At 40.5% G+C, this 21,024-nt stretch overlaps 1 long non-coding RNA gene across 3 annotated transcripts in view; it reads right to left on the bottom strand.

The window, feature by feature from the left end:
* Window positions 1-21,024, bottom strand: part of LOC130362137 (uncharacterized) — a 96,642-nt gene that overhangs the window by 46,159 nt on the left and 29,459 nt on the right. For 2 of the 3 annotated variants that reach the window (XR_008891289.1, XR_008891288.1), the window contains exon 2: window positions 3,148-3,386. This is a non-coding gene — a long non-coding RNA (uncharacterized LOC130362137). Of the gene's footprint in view, window positions 1-1,968; window positions 2,374-3,147; window positions 3,387-21,024 lie in introns of those variants that run through there. The other variant, XR_008891290.1, reaches the window with a different exon arrangement.

The raw sequence follows: 21,024 nt of genomic DNA, 5'->3' as shown, positions 1-21,024 counted from the left end.
CTAGACATATAAGATGTCTGATCGCGGGGGGCCCGCCGGTGGGGACCAACGCAATCTCTCATGCAGCACCCTGTCATCAGCCTCACAGAGCGAAGATCACTCTGTGTCTGATGACTCACAATACAGGGGCCCAAGTATTGTGACATCACGGCTCCGCCCATCGTTATGTCATGCCCCGCCCGCTCAATGCATGCCTATGGGAGGGGGCGTGACGGCTGGAGTGGCGGGACCCCTGGGATAAGATGTCTAGGGCCGGAGAACCCATTTAATGACCGGGCCAATGTTTCAAAGCTGACCTGTGTCTTTTTAAGTGGTAATAACTTTATGAGCCTTTATGACTTTTCTGAGCCAAGCTATTTTTACGTGGCATTTTGTACTTTACATCAGTGGCAGCTTTTTTTGTGAAGAACTCTAAAATATTGAGAAATGTAAATTTTATAATTTTTTATTATTATTAACCCCTTAAGGAGGGATCAATTTTTTACCTTAATGACCAGGCTCTTTTTTAACAAATATGACGTGTCTCTTTAAATGGTAATAACTTTAGAATGCTTTTCTGAGCAGAGCGATTCTGACATAGTTTTTTTCGTGACATATTGTACTTTATATAAGTGGTGCATTTTTGTGGACACATGCAGGATTTTGTGTGAAAAATTGGAAAATTTCAGTTTTTTTTGTAATAATTTTTTTTATGATGTTCACTGTGCGGTAAAAGTGCTGTGGGTCGTACGATTATGGCGATACCAATTTTATATAGCTTTTTTATTTTTCGTCTAACGCCATTGAGTTAGGGCTTATTTTTTGCGAGACAAGCTTTACTTTTTATTGGTATCATTTTTGCAATACATGATACCTTTTGATCTTTTTTTATTCTGCAATTTGCACCAAAATTGGCAAACTTTGCATTTATTTATTTATTTTTTTTACGCATTCACCATACGGGATAATTTACATTATAGCTTTATAGTACATGTTATTTTAGATGTGGCAATACCAAGTATGTATATGATTTGTGTCTTTTTTTATAATAAAACAGGGCTTTTATTGGGAAAGGGGCATTTTTTTTTATTTTTTTTTTTACACTTCATACTTTTATTGAAGAACCTTTTAATATTTTATTTTTCACTTTTTACAGGTTATATATGCTGCAATACATTTGTACTGCAGCACAGTATGACCTGATGAGCTGCACACACTAAAGCCTGTGCGATCCAGCCTCTAGCTGGATCTCACAGGCTTCTGTAGCAGGCAGACAGGAGGTCATCATCTGACTTCCTGCTGCCATAGCAACAAACGGCGACCTGCGATCGTATCGCGGCACTGCCATTGGTGAACAAGGGGAGCACCCTCCCCTGTCAACACCATAGATGCCGTGATCAGGATTGACACGGCATCTATGGGGTTAAAGCTGCCGGGACCGGCGCGATCATGGCCCCGGCAGCTGCAGCAGGACGCGGCTGTGATTGACAGCTTCTGACTTTGGCTCAAAAACTGCAGTGGCAGTTTTCCAAAAATCTGCCAGAAAAAAAATACAAGTGGAAACTTAGCCATAGCACACTGCTTTGCTAGGATACAGCAATTTCCCCAGCTGTAGCAAAACTGCAACCCTCAGCAAGTCCTCACTGTCAGGGAATGCTGGGAGCTGTAGTTTTGCTAATGCTAGAAAGCAGAGGGGCTGGTCGCTCTGTTGCAAAACTACAACCTCCAGCATGTCTTCACAGTCAAGGCATGCTGAGAGTTGTAGTTTTGCTAATGGTAGCGGGTGGAGGAGGTGGTGGTGAGATGTGCGGCATGGAGGCAATGTGAGCGGCGGGGGATGAGCAGAGGAAGATGTGCAGTGCAGGAGCGACAGAGAGATGTGTGGTGGGCCAATAGGAGTGGCGGGAGTTTAGCGGTGCAGGAGGGAGTAAGCATGCTCCTTTTGCATGCGCTCCACAGTCCGTTTGTACTGGTGCTGTTGTCCTGCTCTCCATGCCAAGCCTGAAAGTCTAAAATCTTCTGAGACTGCTGCTAGGCACGGAGAGCAGGACAACAGAGGGGCTGACAACCGACAATTACATATGGCGTGCCTATGAGCAGCATGTCACCATGTAACCTTAAAGTAGCTTTTGGAACAATAACCTTTGTGTTAGGCCTCACTAAAAGATCCTTAGTTTATTGCTTGTCATTTTATATGTTTGGCTATTTACTGTATCACGAACTGCAGAGGAAAACACTTTTAGAAAAAGAAAGATGCGTCACATGCCATGATAATAACTGAAGAGACAACTCAAACATAAGTCAGTACACTTTCTTCAACATGTCGTTTCCCACTTGTCTTTATATTCTGGGATCAACAATGTTTCTTTAGAAAAAATATTGGAACAAGGCAGTCTGGGGATAAAACATCATTAGTTACAGCGTGCAGTTTGTTTGAAATATGCGTTCCAGTACTTTAATATCTAAGTACCGCCTTGTGGAAAACTAATTACTGAACCACTGAGAGCTTCATAATGTCCTGCATTTAAGTCCTGAGCGTCATACATAATGCATAGGAAGCAGGCTCTGCTCTCTGATTACAGAACACTGTCATTAAGTGAGCAAATTAAAGATGTGAATAATTCACAGGCTGAGCGTATTGTCAGAGCTGCATTGTGAAATTCGAATTTTTAATAAGTACTGCAATTTTTTTAACCCAATTAACACAGAGAACGTCTTGAGACTGAATAGTACAATAAAAATTATTGCCTTATTCTTTTGCTTCACAACAGACAAATTAAACACTGTACTTAATGTTGTAACATTAATTACTGTATTGCAGTAAACTACTGTTTTAATCAAAGTTCAAATATTTACTTGAAAGCAAAAATACACATGAATCTTTTTAAATGTGTTCATTTGAAAATGGTTCTTAGAACAATTAAAGTACATTTAAATCACCAAATATTTTGAGCTCCGTGTAAACACAATCAAAGCTATTGTATAAGACAATCACTGTTACATCTGTGTGTGGTAAGCATGCAGCACATATATCAACTTCTATAATAACAATACAAAAAAAAATGTTCATCGCACAACCTAAAGCTACATAATAAAATGAGTTTGTTAAAAAAAAATGTAAAAAAAAAGCTTTATGTTATATATACCAAATAAAATTAATTGACTTACCTTAAAAACAGTAATGTGAGAGAAGAATATTTATCTCATGTGATTTCTTAGGTCATCAGTTAGTCCAACACTGTGCATGTTCATTTCCTGAACAAAATCTATGTGTGCCACGATAAAGATACAGCATTTTCCTTCACATTGTGAGTTTTTTTCCATTTTCTGTAGTGTTAATTCAGAAACAGCTGTTAGCCACTGCATGATGTTTTCATCTTTACATCTGTAGCAGTCTGCTCCACAGGCTGAAGAAGTTAAAATAAGGTAAAAGAATGCAGTATATTTTTTTTTAAAGCAGTCACAGCAGTTGTCCATTGTCTTTACCATGTTCATTATTTGATTGTGTGCATATTAGGAAGGTAGCTACTGGAAGCAGTCTCAATGCAATGCCCAAAGATATGGGGAGAGACACTGAGAGGGAGAAGGGAAAGAAAGAGAGGGCTGTCAGTGCAGATAAATCTGCATATGGAAATTAGAGTAATCCTGGGTACAGTTTTATTTAACAATGATGTAGTATTTTTTTTTTTAATTAGCCAGGAATTTAAGCTATGCAGAATGGTAAAACTGAGAGTGCATAAAGGAACTATACAAAAGTTAAGTGTCATTAGGAGCAGCAAAAGTATATAATACCAAATAATCTGTTCATTCTATTTTTTAACTATAATTATTCTTTTTTTTGTTTTTTTTGCTATCTTTTTTTTTTTTTTTTTTTAGAAAACGAAAACGATAACATAAATATAGCATTATACATGAATGGTCTAGAGCAGTGTCTACATCTAGTCCTCAAGACCCCCCAACAGGTCATGTTTTTAGGATTTCCTTAGTCTTTCACAGGTGATATAACTGTGGTGATGCCTGATTCACTGACCATAATTATATTACCTGTGAAAGACTTAGAAAATCCTGAAAACATGACCTGTTGGGGGGTCTTGAGAAATACTGATCTAGAGGTTGTCAAACTATACGTTGATGGGTCTAGAAAAATCACAAATATCAATAAACATATGACAGTTGTTGGTTAGTTACAATAATAAATGCAGATTCAAGACATCTGACCATGAGAATAGTGTAACTTTGAAATAAAGAAATCGGATCTTATACATTCCAATAATATTTATTGTGATTTATACCTTTGGAAGGTCGCTCTGTAGATTACCCAAGCAATGGTGGTGTGCTGCCTTGGTCTAGTAAGCAGTGGGCCATGGATTCTATTGATTGATCTAATTGATTGCTATGGGCAACTACTCCACTCTTCCTTTACAGACATTTTGATAAGTTTCCCCTCTAATTGTCAATAAGGGAGATTTATCAAAACCTGTCCAGAGGTAAAGTTTCATGAATTGTCCATAGCAACCAATCTATTACATGTCATTATTTTAGAAACTTTACCAGAAAATATCCCCAATCTCTACCAAAAATTGATTAACCGTGAATCTTATTGGATCTTTAAGTTGGCTACTTTACTTCAATGGGCGACAAAATTTGCTGAAGCAAATTTGCAGCAGCTCTGCAGCAGAAAATACGCACATGTCAACGCACCCAAACAGTATGTTTGCATTATTTGGAACAGGTTTTTAACCCCTTAAGTATGCCCCTGTACCCGAGTTCTTAAGGACTGAGGGCATACCTGTACGCCCTGATCCCGTTAACTGGGTTTTAACCGTTCTCACGAGCGGAGAACTGATTAAACCCTGTGGGTCCCGGTTGCTTCAGGCAGCCAGGACCCATGGCTAATGCTGGGCACCACCGATCGGGCTGATGCCCATCATTAACCCTTTAGATGCCACAATCAAAGTTGATTGCGGCATCTGAAGTGAAAGTAAAACTAGAGAAAAGAATAGTATGTGGAGCTCACAGTAAAAATACAAGGTTAACTGTATTCCTTCACTCAAGGAAAATGTAATAATATCAAAAATATAAAAGAGTTCAGTCCTCAGTAACTCACTACTAGAGAGAAGTATGTGATGGATACGGGGAAACTTATACTAACTAATAGTATGACACTCGATCATCAGTGTCATCAGTGCCCACAATATTGTGTAGTATTCAATAATGTATATATATATATATATTATATTCATATTATCAAGCCAGCATATAAAAATATTATTTAATATATTAAAATGATAGTCTATACCTCCAAATATTCACCACCGCAGGGCCCTTGCGGTTATTGGCGAATATCAGCGCTAATGATAGAAATGTTAACAATTGTTCACAACAATATAAGGATATATAATAACGGTTCACTTTTAAATAGATGTAAATATAATACTGAAGTTCTATAAATGCCACCAAAAGTCCTATAGAATAATAGACCTGTTCAGGAAAAATGTCCTGCTGGGAGGGAAAATCCTGTTGGGATAAAAAGAATGTCTCCACTCCACTCCTGTAAATGGAAATAAAAGTTCCAAATCTATATTCACAAATAGTCTGTGACTCATATCACTCTGTGGGACGTATCACACTGTTTTTCCGCAATTTTCCTGTTGGAATAAAAAGTTTTTGTTTGGCACTGTGTGCCACTCACCGCCCTCGACCGATGTTTGCTGGAGTTTTCGATGTTGCGCTCCGGTCGGGGTCAAGCCGCCTCTCGTTAGGCAGATGGTATCGCCTTCGGCTGTTGTGTTTGCCGCCACCGCTCTCTCCACGTGTGTGCCGGCACCGTTCGCTGGCGTGTGACGTGTAACGGTCAGCTGGTTGCAGATCAACTGACCTAAGAGGCAGGGTCCCGGTCTGGTTGTTAGGAGTCCCAATGAATCCCGGAGTTTAGAACACCCAGGCGTCGGACGGGAGGTAGGAAAATTCAGAGATGAATAGCAAGGTCTTCTGGAGTTTGTAGTCATAGGTTTAAGTCATTCAAGGATGCAATAGATGTAATCCTGATAGGGAGAACACTCTTTCCCATATGTGGAGTAGTCCAATAAATGTTCATGTCCAAATTTAAGCAATTGGTAAAAGACGTAAGTGAACCGCACATCCGTGTGAACACCTAGCAATAATCAATCTGACCAAACGCGTTTCGGGGTACACATAGGTGACATCCTGACCCCTTCCTCAGTGGTGTACAAAGTAACAATGACTTCTCAGATAAAAGGCTGGCTATTTATGCTTACAAAATTGGATCACCTGTGGGTGATTATACAAATATAATAGAGAATGTCTCAGACAATTACAAGACAATACCACATACACCAAATTGGATACAGATCCTACATTAGAATACAGCAAACAGCTGTATACTTTATGTAAGGAAGCATTGGAAGTTGGGATGATTGATGAGAACGAGTCCAGGTTCATAACGAGTATAGACTCCTTGTTTTTTATTGTTTGCCAAAAACTCATAAAAATTATTTTCATCCCCCCCAGTCGCCCAATAGTATCGGGTATAGGTTCTGTGACATCCAATCTATCGCAGTTTGTGGATCAATTTCTGCAACCCTTTGTCCAAAAAAACGAGTTTTATCTAAAAGACACTACTCAAATTATAAAAATATTAGAACAATTTACTTGTACCACAGACCACATCATGGCTACATTGGATGTGAGTTCGTTATACACCATAATTGAACACACTCAAGGGTTAACAAATTAACAAAAGGGTTAAAAAATTTCTGGAACTGGGGGATATTCAGGAGGAACAGATTGACTTTATATTGGACGACATAGAATTCATCTTAACGCATAATTATTTATATTTTAAACAGGGTTATTATTTACAAAGAACGGGAACGGCCATGCGTACCAGGTTCGCGCCGAGCTATGCCAACTTATTTATGGCAGCTTGGGAGGCGGAGACCTTCTCTCCCATTCTCAGCGCGAACCAGGTACTATGGCAACATTACATCGACGATATTATTCTGATTTGGAAAGGTCCCAGGGGGGACCTCGAGTCTTTCATCAGTGATCTCAACTCCAACACACATAATTTAAAATTCAAATCCACAGTCAGCCAAGAAAGAATTACATTTCTGGACATTGAAATCTTTCCAATATTAGATCGTCTCCATTGCAAAACATTTATTAAACCTACAGCTAAAAACAGCTATATAAAATTCAATAGCTGCCGTTTACCCCTGTGGCTAGTTAATGTACCCACGGGGCAATTTAGGCGTCTCAAACGAAACTGTACGGCTGAGTCCCAGTTCCAACAAGAGGCAATTACATTAACCACTCAGTTCTTGGAAAAGGAGTATCCCATGGAAGTAATTAAAAAATCATTAGATCATGTTAATAGTTTAGATAGGAGAACATTTTTTGAACCCCAAGAAACCCCCAATAAAGATGATGAACACAAAATTAAAATTATATTACCTTTTAATAAGGAATATAAACGTATTGAAAAGATATTCCATAAACATTGGCATTTAATTCCACAGGATAGACTAATTGGGGGTCTATTGCCCGATAGACCCCTGATAGTCTATACTAAAGCCCCTAATTTGGGCATCACGGTAGCACCATCTGTGAAGGGTCTGACAGCTGAGTCGACCTCTACAACATGGTTATCCACAAAAGGGTTTTTCCGTTGTGGTGAATGCTCGAATTGTGTGGTCACTAAAGGACAAAGAAAAATTTTGGAGATCAAGTCTACTGTTGGTCCTTTCAAGTGGGAGATCAGTGATCTGATCACTTGCAACACAAAGGGAGTCATATATATATTACAATGTGGGTGTAACAAACAATAGGTTGGCAGGACGAAACGTCCTTTGAAAGTGAGGATAGCAGAACACATCAATAATATAAAAAAAGAATTTCAGAAACATCCCCTGTCATTACATTTTTCACAGGTACATAACAAGAACCCCACCAGTCTCAAGTTTGTAGGTATCCAACTAGTAAAGAGGGATTGGCGAGGTGTTAGTTACCTGTCAAAAATGTCTAAGCTGTAAACACAGAAGATATATGAGTTTGAAAGCCTTGAACAAAAAGGATTGAATGCGAGTTTAGAAATTTTTGGGTTTCTATAATGGGATGGGTCCCGCTTTGCAGGTTTGCCCTGTTGATCAGTCCCGGGGCATCCCTCCAAGGCGGTTCCCATACCATGTGTCAGGTCATCTTTCAATACGAAATCAACATTCCTTCAATTCTCTTACATTTTTTTGTAATTTTTATTTTATTATTATCTTTTATTTTTATTCTTATTCTCATCTTTATTTTCATCTTCATATTTATTAATTTTTTTTATTCTTATTTGCATTTATATTTTTATTTTTCATTTTTTCATTTTTATTTTATTTTATCATTTCATTGTTTATTTTATTCATTTTTTATTTTATTTTATCTTATAATATTAATTTATACACTCATATGTTGTCCACTAGCAACATTATAGGAAATCTCTGTCTTCTATATCATATCCAATTGTATTTATTTTACTGTATTTACTCTTTCTGGTTACTATAGATTGTATGTATATGAACATATCCATTATAGGTATTATTTACATCTGATGGATCCCTGTTCACACAATACCAGTGTGATCCAACTTATAGTCAGATAAATCCAAATATCCTGTTCCAAACCCTCCTTACCAGATTTTAGATAAGGGAATGGACACCCACAGGTGATCCAATTTTGAAAGCATAAATAGCCAGCCTTTTATCTGAGAAGTCATTGTTACTTTGTACACCACTGAGGAAGGGGTTAGGATATCACCTATGTGTACCCCGAAACGTGTTTGGTCAGATTGATTATTGCTATGTGTTCACACGTATGTGCGGTTCACTTAAGTCTTTTACCAATTGCTTAAATTTGGACTTGAACATTTATTGGACTACTCCACATATGGGAAAGAGTGTTCTCCCTATCAGGATTACATATATTGCATCCTTGAAGGACTTAAACCTATGACTACAAACTCCAGCAGACCTTGCTATTCATCTCTGAATTTTCCTACCTCCCGTCCGACGCCTGGGTGTTCTAAACTCCGGGATTCATCGGGACTCCTAACAACCAGACCGGGACCCTGCCTCTTAGGTCAGCTGTACTGCAACCAGCTGACCGTTACACGTTACACGTCACACGCCAGCGAACGGTGCCGGCACATGTGTGGAGAGAGCGGTGGTGACAAACACATGAGCCGAAGGCGATACCATCTGCCTGACGGAGAAGCGGCTTGACCCCGACACACGGGTGTCGCTGCTCCCGGCCGAAGGAGTCCCGGAGCACAACATAGAAAACCCCAGCAAACATCAGTGGGTGAAAGGCACACAGTGCCAAACAAAAACTTTTTATTCCAACAGGAAAATTGCTGAAAAACAGTGTGATACGTCCCACAGAGTGATATGAGTCACAGACTATTTGTGAATATAGATTTGGAACTTTTATTTCCATTTACAGCGTTTAGGAGTGGAGACATTCTTTTTATCCCAACAGGATTTTCCCTCTCAGCAGGACTTTTTTCCTGAACAGGTCTATTATTCTACAGGACTTTTGGTGGCATTTATAGAACTTCAGTATTATATTTACATCTATTTAAAAGTGAACCGTTATTATATATCCATATATTGTTGTGAACAATTGTTAACATTTTATCATTAGCTCTGATATTTGCCAATAACCGCAAGGGCCCTGCGGTGGTGAATATTTGGAGGTATAGACTATCATTTTAATATATTAAATAATATGCTGGCTTGATAATATGAATATAATATATATACACATTATTGAATACTACACAATATTGTGGGAGGGGCACTGATGACCGAGTGTCATACTATTAGTTAGTATAAATTTCCACGTATCCATCACATACTTCTCTCTAGTAGTGAGTTACTGAGGACTGAACTCTTTTATATTTTTGAAAGTAAAACTATCCCGGCAGCTCAGCAGAGCTGATCAGGACTATCACAACAGAATCGCAATGTGCCGATCAGCTTACTGGACAACGGGAGGTCCTCACCTGCCTCCTTGTCGTCTGATCGGGGATCTACTGCTCCATGCCTGAACAGTGTATGCAATCAAAAGATTGCATTGTATAGCCCCCTAAGGGGACTAAAAAATAAATAAAAAGTGGTAACAAAAAATAAGAGAATAAATGTGAATAAGCCCCCACCCTAATAAAAATTTTAATCGGACCCTTTTTCCTATTTTTTTTTATAATATAATGTAATTAAAAAAATAATCATATGTGGTACCGCCGCATGCATAAATGTCTGAACTATTAAAATATAAGGTTAGCTAAACCGCACGGTTGATGGCGTACACGTAAAACAATACCAAAGTCCAAAATTGTTAATTTTTGGTCACTTCATATACCATAAAAATATTAATAAAAACCGATCAAAAGTCCAATCAAAACAAAATTGGTACCAATAAAAACTACAGACCACGGCACAAAAAATAAGCCTTCATATAGCCCCATACATGGAAAAATAAAAAAGTTATAGGGGTCAAAAGATGACAATTTTAAACATACTAATTTTGGTGCATGTAGTTAAAATAAATAAAACCTACATAAATTGGGTATCCCTGTAACTGCATGGATCTACAGAATAAAGATAATTTGTCATTTTTATGAAAAGTGCACTGTGTAGAAACGGAAGCCCTAAAAATTAGCAAAATGGCATTTTTTCTTTTCATTTCACCCCACAAATATTTTTTTTCGCCGCATATAATGTTATAAAATAAGTAATATCATTACAAAGTACAATTGGTCATACGAAAAAACAAGCCCTTATATGGCTCTGTAGGTGCAAAATTGAACGCGTTATAATTTTTAGAAGATGAGGAGGAAAAACGAAAGTGCAAAAACGAAGATTGTTTTCAGTCCTTAAAGGGTTACTCTGTGACCCAGCGTCTGGAACATTGAGTTCCGAACACTGTGTTCGGGCTTCCATGTTTACGCCCGCCCCCTCGTGACGTCATGCCCCATCATGTGACGTCCCGACCCCTAAATGCAAGTCTATGGGAGGGGGCGGGACGGCCGCCGCGCCCCCTTCCCATAGACTTTCACTGAGGGGGCAGGCTGTAACGTCACGAGGGGGTGGGCATGAATACGGAAGCCCGCACACAGGGCTCGGAACTCATTGTTTCCTGTGCATGACCGCGAGCATCAGAGCGGTGCTCACGTCATACACGGCAGGTTCCGGCTGCTATCAGCAGCCAGGGACCCGCCGGTGATGGCCGACATCCGCGATCGCACGAATGTCCGCCATTAACCCCTCAGATGCCGTGATCAGTACAGATCATGGCATCTGCGGCAATGCGCATGTTAAAATAGATAATCGGATCGCCCTCACCTTCCTCTGTCCTTCTTGTTGGGTCTTCTGCTTTGGTCTGAGATCGAGCAGACCAGAGCAGAAGATGACCGATAATACTGATTAGTGCTATGCTCTATGCATAGCACTGAACAGTATTAGCAATCAAATGATTGCTATAGAAATTTTTTTTTTTTAAGTAGAAAAATGTAAAAATAAAAAGTATGCGACAAATATTTGGTATTGTCGCATGCATAAATGTCCGAACTATCAAAATATAATGGTAATGATCCCGTACGGTGAACAGCGTAAATGTAAAAAAATAAAAAAGTCAAAAAATGCAGCTTTTTTTGTCACATTTTATTCCTAAAAACAATTAATAAAAAATTATCTAAAAGTTTTATATATGCAAATGTGGTATCGATAAAAAGTACAGATGACGGTGCAAACAATGAGCCCTCGTACAAAAAAATACTTTTTTGGGTTCGCCGTACATTTTATGGTAAAATGAGAGGTTTCATTACAAAGAACAATTGGTCACGCAAAAAAAACAAGCCCTTATATGGGTCTGTAGATGGAAATATAAAAGAGTTATGGATTTTAGAAGGCAAGGAGGAAAAAACGAAAACGCAAAAATGAAATTGGCCTGGTCCCTAAGGTTAAAATGGGCTTGGACTTTAAGGGGTTAATGAAAAGTTATCCAAATGTTTAATATGCTTTCTCTATCTAGACCCCAAAGTATTAAATATATCTGTTTGTTGTCATTAAATAGAGGACTTCAATGATTATTTTACATGGCACCTGCAATTAGTAATAAAAATATTATGTTATAGATAAGGCTGGGTCCACACTACGTTTTGTCCCATACGGGAGCGCATACGGCAGGGGGGAGCTAAAACCTTGCGCTCCCGTATGTGACCGTATGCGCTCCCGTATGCCATTCACTTCAATGAGCCGACCGGAGTGAAACGTTCGGTCCGGTCGGCTCATTTTTGCGCCGTATGCGCTTTTACAACCGGACCTAAAACTGTGGTCAACCACGGTTTTAGGTCCGGTTGTAAAAGCGCATACGGCGCAAAAATGAGCCGACCGGACCGAACGTTTCACTCCGGTCGGCTCATTGAAGTGAATGGCATATGGGAGCGCATACGGTCACATACGGGAGCACGAGGTTTTAGCTCCCCCCTGCCGTATGCGCTCCCGTATGGGACAAAACGTAGTGTGGACCCAGCCTTAGCCTATTTGAATCACTTTTCTAATATACTTCTTTATACAATTTTGTAACTTAATGTGTGAAATTAACCACTAAAAGTTTGGCCACCAGGGGTCCTGCTTTTGGTCCTGCCTGCAGTCCTGCTTGCAGAACAGCCTGGTCGAGACTAATTTCCGAAAATGCAGGTGGGACCCAAGCTCAGCACAGTGTATAGAGGGTATATAGCTGAAAATGACAGCTTCATTTTCCTTTGAGGTGAGCTAGGCTATAGAGTCATGATGCCTTAAGTGCATAGTGCTGAATATTGTGCTGAATATTTCAGCTCCCTTTCCTTCAGTGTATAGAGCTGAATATTTCTGCTCCCTTTGCAAGCTGTTGGGCAGAGCTGACATATTGTAGAATTCAGTGCAGGGAGCTGAGGGGGTGCAGCCTCAGTCAATCACAGCCCATCTCACACTGAACTGCTTATGGCTGTTTGCAGCAGAATGAAGGAGGAAGTGCTCCCCAGCAGGTCTTCAGATAATGTCATGCCTGCTGGGGAACACCCCTTCCCAGTCTGTGGAGTTGACTGAGCAGAATATACAGCACAATATCAATGTAGAAAGCTAAAAAAAATATTAAATGGGGATAAAAGTATGCCCTTGTTATAACCCAGCTCTGAACTTTAGTGTACAAAGAATAACCTTTTACTGAACTACTTATTTAATCCCTTAGGGACTCAGCCCACCTTAAATGGGCACTGTCAGATACAAAAACCATTATATGGCTCTGTAGGTGCAAAATTGAACGCATTATAATTTTTTAGAAGATGAGGAGGAAAAACGAAAGTGCAAAAACGAAGATTGTTTTCAGTCCTTAAAGGCTGTTCTGACATAAATGCAAAAAAAAAAATACCCACATGTGACCACATTTTGGAAACTACCCCTCAAGGAACGTAACAAGGGGTATAATGAGCCTTAACACCCCACAGGTGTTTGAAGAATTTTCATTAAAGGGGTATTTCAGGCAAAAACTTTTTTATATATATATATATATCAACTGGCTCCGGAAAGTTAAACAGATTTGTAAATTACTTCTATTAAAAAATCTTAATCCTTCCAATAGTTATTAGCTTCTGAAGTTTTCTGTCTAACTGCTCAATGATGATGTCACGTCCCGGGAGCTGTGCATGATTCTCCTGCATGATGTGCAGGAGAATATCCCCATAGGAACTGCACAGCTCCCGGGACGTGACATCATCATTGAGCAGTTAGACAGAAAACAACAACTCAATTTCAGAAGCTAATAACTATTGGAAGGATTAAGATTTTTTAATAGAAGTAATTTACAAATCTGTTTAACTTTCCGGAGCCAGTTGATATATAAAAAAAAGTTTTGGCCTGGAATACCCCTTTAACCCCTTAAGGACATAGGGCGTATCCATACGCCCCCGTTTCCAAGTCCTTAAGGACCGAGGGCGTATGGATACGCCCTGAGCATTTCCGGCCCCCGCCGCTAGCTGGAGCGGAGCCGGTGCCGGATGCCTGCTGAAATCGTTCAGCAGGCATCCCGGCATATCGCCCAGGGGGGTCATTATGTCCCCCCATGTCGGCGATTGCCGCAGATCGCTGGACAATTCAGTCCAGCGATCTGCGGCGATTCCGGGTCAATCGGGTCTCCAGTGACCCGATGACCCGGAACTACTGGCTGATCGGGGCCGAACAGCCAGAGCCTGCAGGGGTGAGGTGGCACTGGTGCCACCTCACGATCGCCCTGATTCGTCGTCCGGTTTCCCGGCCGACCAATCAGGGCGCCTGCTGCGGGTGTCACTCCCGCAACCCGCTCTGCCCCTCTTCCGGAGGACGTGAGCGGGTGCGGGCAGAAGACCCCGGGTGCTGGGGACCCCGATCCCCGGCGTCCCTGTTGGGATCGGGGCCCCAGGAGCGACGGCGGCGGCGAGGGACTGACCTGTGTGTCGGCAGCAGCAGGAGGTGAGTGACAGCCTCCTGCTGTTGCTTAGCAACAGCTCCCAGCATGCAAAAAGGGCATGCTGGGAGCTGTAGTTATGCAACAGCAGGAGGCAGACCACCACAAATTGTAGTTTTGCAACAGCTGGAGGAACATTTTTCTATGGAAAAGTGTACCTTCAGCTGTTGTATAACTACAACTCCCAGCTTGCACAATCAGCTAAAGTGCATGCTGGGAGTTGTAGTGGTGCACCTGTTGGTTGCATAACTACAACTCCCAGCATGCCCGTTGGCTGTCGGTGACTGCTGAGAGTTGTAGTTTTGCAACAGCTGAAGGCACACTGAGTTAAGTAGCAAACCAGTGTGTCTCCAGCTGTTGCATAACTACAATCCCCAGCATCCCCAGCCAAAGCAGTATGCCTCCGGCTGTTGCATAACTACAAGACCCAGCATGCCCTTCCGCTGTCCGTACATGCTGGGGGTTGTAGCTTTTGCAACAGCTGAAGGCACACTGGTTGCAAAACACTGAGTTTGTTACCAAACTCGGTGTTTCACAACCTGTGTGCCTCCAGCTGTTGCAAAACTACAACTGCCAGCATGCACTGATAGACCGTACATGCTGGGAGTTGTAGTTTTGCAACAGCTGGATGTTTCTCCCCCCCCCCCCCAAGGTGAACGTACAGGGTACACTCACATGGGCGGAGGATTACAGTAAGTATCTGGCTGCAAGTTTGAGCTGCGGCAAATTTTCTGCCGCAGCTCAAACTGCCAGCGAGAAACTACTGTGAACCCCCGCCCGTGCGACTGTACCCTAAAAACACTACACTACACTAACAAAAAATAAAATAAAAAGTAAAAAACACTACATATGCACATACCCCTACACAGCCCCCCTTCCCTCCCCAATAAAAATGAAAAACGTCTGGTACGTCACTGTTTCCAAAACGGACCCTCCAGCGGTTGCAAAACTACAACTCCCAGCATGCACTGATAGACCGTACATGCTGGGAGTTGTAGTTTTGCAACAGCTGGATGTTACCCCCCCCCAATGTGAACGTACAGGGTACACTCACATGGGTGAAGGTTTACAGTAAGTATCCGGCTGCAAGTTTGAGCTGCGGCAAATTTTCTGCAGCAGCTCAAGCTGCCAGTGAGAAACTACTGTGAACCCCCCGCCCGTGCGACTGTACCCTAAAAACACTACACTAACAAAAAATAAAATAAAAAGTAAAAAACACTACATATGCACATGCCCCTACACAGCCCCCCTTCCCTCCCCAATAAAAATGAAAGCGTCTGGTACACCACTGTTTCCAGAACGGAGCCTCCAGCTGTTGCAAAACAACTACTCCCAGTATTGCCAGATAGCCACTGACTGTCTAGGCGTGCTGGGAGTTTTACAACAGCTGGAGGCACCCTGTTTGGGAATCACTGGCGTAGAATACCCCTATGTCCACCCCTATGCAAGTCCCTAATTTAGGCCTCAAATGCGCATTGCGCTCTCACTTTGGAGCCCTGTCGTATTTCAAGGCAACAGTTTAGGGCCACATATGGGGTATCGCCGTACTCGGGAGAAATTGTGTTACAAATGTTGGGGGTATTTTCTGCTATTACCCTTTTAAAAAATTTAAAATTTTTGGGAAAACAAGCATTTTAGGTAAAAAAAAAAAAATTTTTTTTACATATACAAAAGTCATGAAACACCTGTGGGGTATAAAGGTTCACTTAACCCCTTGTTACGTTCCCCGAGGGGGTCTAGTTTCCAAAATGGTATGCCATGTGTTTTTTGTTTTTTTTTGCTGTCCTGGCACCATAGGGGCCTCTTAAATGCGGCATGCCCCCAGAGCAAAATTTGCTTTCAAAAAGCCAAATGTGACTCCTTTCTCGTCTGAGACCTGTAGTGCGCCAGCAGAGCACTTTTCCCCCCCATATGGGGTGTTTTCTGAATCGGGAGAAATTAGGCTTCAAATTTTGGGGGGTATTTTCTGCTATTACCCTTTTTAAAAATGTAAAAATTTTGGGAAACCAAGCATTTTAGGTAAAAAAAATAAAGACATTTTCACATATGCAAAAGTCGTGAAACACCTGTAGGGTATTAAGGTTCACATTACCCCTTGTTACGTTCCCCGAGGGGTCTAGTTTCCAAAATGGTATGCCATGTGTTTTTTTTTTGCTGTTCTGGCACCATAGGGGCTTCCTAAATGCGGCATGCCCCCAGAGCAAACTTTGCTTTCAAAAAGCCAAATGTGACTCCTTCTCTTCTGAGACCTGTAGTGCGCCAGCAGAGCACTTTTCACCCCCATATGGGGTGTTTTCTGAATCGGGAGAAATTAGGCTTCAAATTTGGGGGGTATTTTCTGCTATTACCCTTTTTAAAAATGTAAAAATTTTGGGAAACCAAGCATTTTAGGTAAAAAAAAATAAAGAAATTTTCACATATGCAAAAGTCGTGAAACACCTGTAGGGTATTAAGGTTCACTTTACCCCTTGTTACGTTCCCTGAGGGGTCTAGTTTCCAAAATGGTATGCCATGTGTTTTTTTTTTGCTGTCCTGGCACCATAGGGGCTTCCTAAAGGTGACATGCCCCACAAAAATCATTTGTCGCTCCTTCCCTTCTGAGCCCTCTACTGCGCCCACTGAACAATTAACATAGACATATGAGGTATGTGCTTACTCGAGAGAAATTGGGTTTCAAATACAAGTAAGAATTTTCTCCTTTTTACCCCTTGCAAAAATTCAAAAATTGGGTCTATAAGAACATGCGAGTGTAAAAAATGAAGATTTTGAATTGAACTGGTCCCTGAAAAATAGTGAGTTTGAAAATTTTGTGAAAAATTTAAAAATTGCTGCTGAACTTTGAAGCCCTCTGGTGTCTTCCAAAAGTAAAAACTCATAAATTTTATGATGCAAACATAAAGTAGACATATTGTATATGTGAACCCCAAAAACATTTATTTTGAATATCCATTTTCCTTACAAGCAGAGAGTTTCAAAGTTAGAAAAATGCAAAATTTTCATTTTTTTCATCAAATTTGGGGATTTTTCACCAAGAAAGGATGCAAGTTACCATAAAATTTTACCACTAAGTTAAAGTAGAATATGTCACGAAAAAACAACCTCGGAATCAGAATGATAACTAAAAGCATTCCAGAGTTATTAATGTTTAAAGTGACAGTGGTCAGATGTGCAAAAAACGCTCTGGTCCTTAAGGTGTAAAATGGCCTGGTCCTTAAGGGGTTAAAGTAGCATGGGTGAACTACAATGTTCAGAAGAGAGGGAGCGCCATTGGGCTTTTGGAGAGAAAATGTGTCCGGAATTGAAGGCCACGTGTGTTTACAAAGCTCCCATAGTGCCAGAACAATGGATGGGGACCCCATTTTGGAAACTACACCCCTCATGTAATGTAATAAGGGGTACAGTGAGCATTTACAGTTGTCAGGTAATTTTTCATTTGCACAGCTCACTGTTTCAAAGATCTGTCAAACGCCAGTGGGGTGTAAATACTCACTGCACCCCTTATTAAATTCTGTGAGGGGTGTAGTTACCAAAATGGGGTCACATATGGGAGGGTCCACTGTTCTGGCACCACGGGGGGCTTTCTAAACGCACATGGCCCCTGACTTCCATTCCAAACAAATTCTCTTTCCAAAAGCTCAATGGCGCTCCTCCTCTTCTGAGCATTGTAGTGCGCCAATAGAGCAATTGATGTCCACACATAGGGTATTTCCTTACTCAGAAGAAATGCGGTTACAAATTTTGGGGGTCATTTTCTCCTATTACCCCTTATAAAAATGTAAAATTTGGGGAAAACCCAGCATTTTAGTGAAAACATTTTTTCTTTCATTTACACATCCAACTTTAACAAAAAGTCGTTAAACACCTGTGAGGTGTTAAGGCTCACTGGAACCCTTGTTACGTGCCCAGAGGGGTGTAGTTTCCAAAATGGTATGCCATGTAGGGGTGGGTTTCTGCTGTTCTGACACAATAGGGGCTTCCTAAATGTGACATGCCCCCCAAAAACCATTTCAGAAAACTCACTCTCCAAAATCCCATTGTTGCTTCTTCCCTTCTGAGCCCTCTACTGTGCCCGCCGAACACTTGACATACAAATATGAGGTATTTCCTTACTCGAGAGAAATTGGGTTACAAATTTTGAGATGATTTTTCTCCTTTTACCCCTTGTAAAAATTAAAAAACTGGGTCTACAAGAACAAGTGAGTGTAAAAAATGAAGATTTTTAATTTTCTCCTTCACTTTGCTGCTATTCCTATGAAACACCTAAAGGGTTAACATACTGAATGTCATTTTGAATACTTTGAGTGGTGCAGTTTTTATAATGGGGTCATTTATGGGGTATTTCTAATAAGAAAGCCCTTCAAATCCACTTCAAAACTGAACTGGTCCATGAAAAATTCCGATCTTGAAAATTTTGTGAAAAATTGGAAAATTGCTGCTGAACTTTGAAGCCCTCTGATGTCTTCCAAAAGTAAAAACATGTCAACTTTATGATGCAAATATAAAGTAGACATTTTGTATTTGTGAATCAAACTATAATTTAGAGAGCTTCAAAGTTAGAAAAATGAAAAATTTTCTATTTTTTCATCAAATTTTGGAATTTTTCACCAAGAAATGATGCAAGTATTGACAAAATTTTACCACTAACATAAAGTAGAATATGTCACGAAAAAACAATCTCGGAATCAGAATGAAAAGTAAAAGCATCCCAGAGTTATTAATGCTTAAAGTGACAGTGATCAGATGTACAAAAAACGCTCTGGTCCTTAAGGGCAAAATGGGCCTGGTCCTTAAAGGGGTATTCCAGGGAAAAACTGGCTCCAGAAAGTTAAACAGATTTGTAAATTACTTCTATTACTTCTTTTCTGTCTGGCAACAGTGCTCTCTGCTGACATCTCTGCTTGTCTCGGGAACTGCACAGAGTAGAAGAGGTTTGCTATGGGGATTTGCTTCTACTGTGGACAGTTCCCGAGACAGGTGTCATCAGAGAGCACTTGATGAAAAGAACAACTCAACTTCAGCAGCTCATAACTACTAAAAGGATTAATATTTTTTAATAGAAGTAATTTACAGATCTGTTTAACTTTCTGGAGCCAGTTGATATATATATAAAAAAAGTTTTTTCCTCAATAACCCCTTTAAGGTGTTAAGGACTTAAGCCCTTTTTTGCAATTCTGACCACTGTCAATGTATGCATTAATGACTCTGAGATGCACTTTGCATATTTCTTACTATGAAACTTTCTGCTTGTAAGGCCATTCCCCAAAAATTATATATTGATTCACAAATACAATATGTCTACTTTATGTTGGCATCATAAAGATGACATGTTTTTACTTTTTGAAGACATTAGGGGGCTTGCAGCAATTTTCCAAATTTTGACGAAAAATTCAAAATCTTAATTTTTCAGGGACCAGTTAAGTTTAAAGTAGATTTGAGGGGCCTTTCTGTGAGAAGTACCCCATAAATGACCCCATTATAGAAACTTTACCCGTCAAAGTATTCAAAATGACATTCAGAAAGTGTGTTACCCCTTTAGGCACTGTGTTTCACAGGAATAAAAGTAGTGAAGGAGAAAATTTTTAATCTTAATTTTTTTACACTCATATGTTCTTGTAGAGCCATTTTTTGATTACTTACAAGGGGTAAAAAGAGAGAAATCCCCCCAAAATTTGTAACGCAAGTTCTCTTGAGTAAGGAAATACCTAATATGTGGATGTAAAGTGCTCTGTGGGTGCACTAGAGGGCTCAGAAGGGAAGGAGCGACAATGGGATTTTGGAGAGTGAATTTTGCTGAAATGGTTTTTGGGGGGGAACGTCGCATTTAGGAAGCCCCTATGGTGCCAGAAAAGCAAAAAAAAAAAAACACATGGCATACTATTTTGGAAACTACACCCCTCAAGGAAGGTAACAAGGGGTAAAGTGAGCCTTAACACAGCACAGTTGTTTGACGACTTTTCGTTAAAGCCGGATGTGTAAACAGAATTTTTTTTCACTAAAATGCTGGTTTTCCCCACATTTAAAATTTTTCAAGGGGTAGTAGGAGAAAATGCCCCCCAAAATTTGTAACACCATGGAAATTCCCTATATGTGGATATAAAGTGCTCCGTGGGCGAACTACAATGCTCAGAAGAGAGGAAGCGTCATTGAGCTTTTGGAGAGAGAATTTGTTTGGAATGGAAGTCGGGGGCCATGTGCATTTACAAAGCCCCCATGGTGCCAGAACAGTGCCCCCCCCCCCTCCCCACATGTGACCTCATTTTGGAAACGCCACCCTTGACGGAATGTAATAAGGGGTGCATTGAGCATTTACACCACACTGGCATTTGGCAGATCTTTGGGACAGTAGGCTGCACAAATGAAAAATTACATTATTCATTTTCACAGACCACTGTTCCAAAAATCTGTCAGACATCAGTGGGGTGTAAATGCTCACTGTACCCCTTAATACATTACGTGAGGGCTGTAATTTCCAAAATGGGGTCACATGTGGGAGAGGTGAATTGT

This window comes from Hyla sarda, chromosome 3 (assembly GCF_029499605.1).
Source record: "Hyla sarda isolate aHylSar1 chromosome 3, aHylSar1.hap1, whole genome shotgun sequence".
Lineage (NCBI taxonomy): Eukaryota > Metazoa > Chordata > Amphibia > Anura > Hylidae > Hyla > Hyla sarda.
The sequence above is the reverse complement of the archived record's forward strand: the minus strand, read 5'-3'. Positions and strand labels throughout refer to the sequence as shown.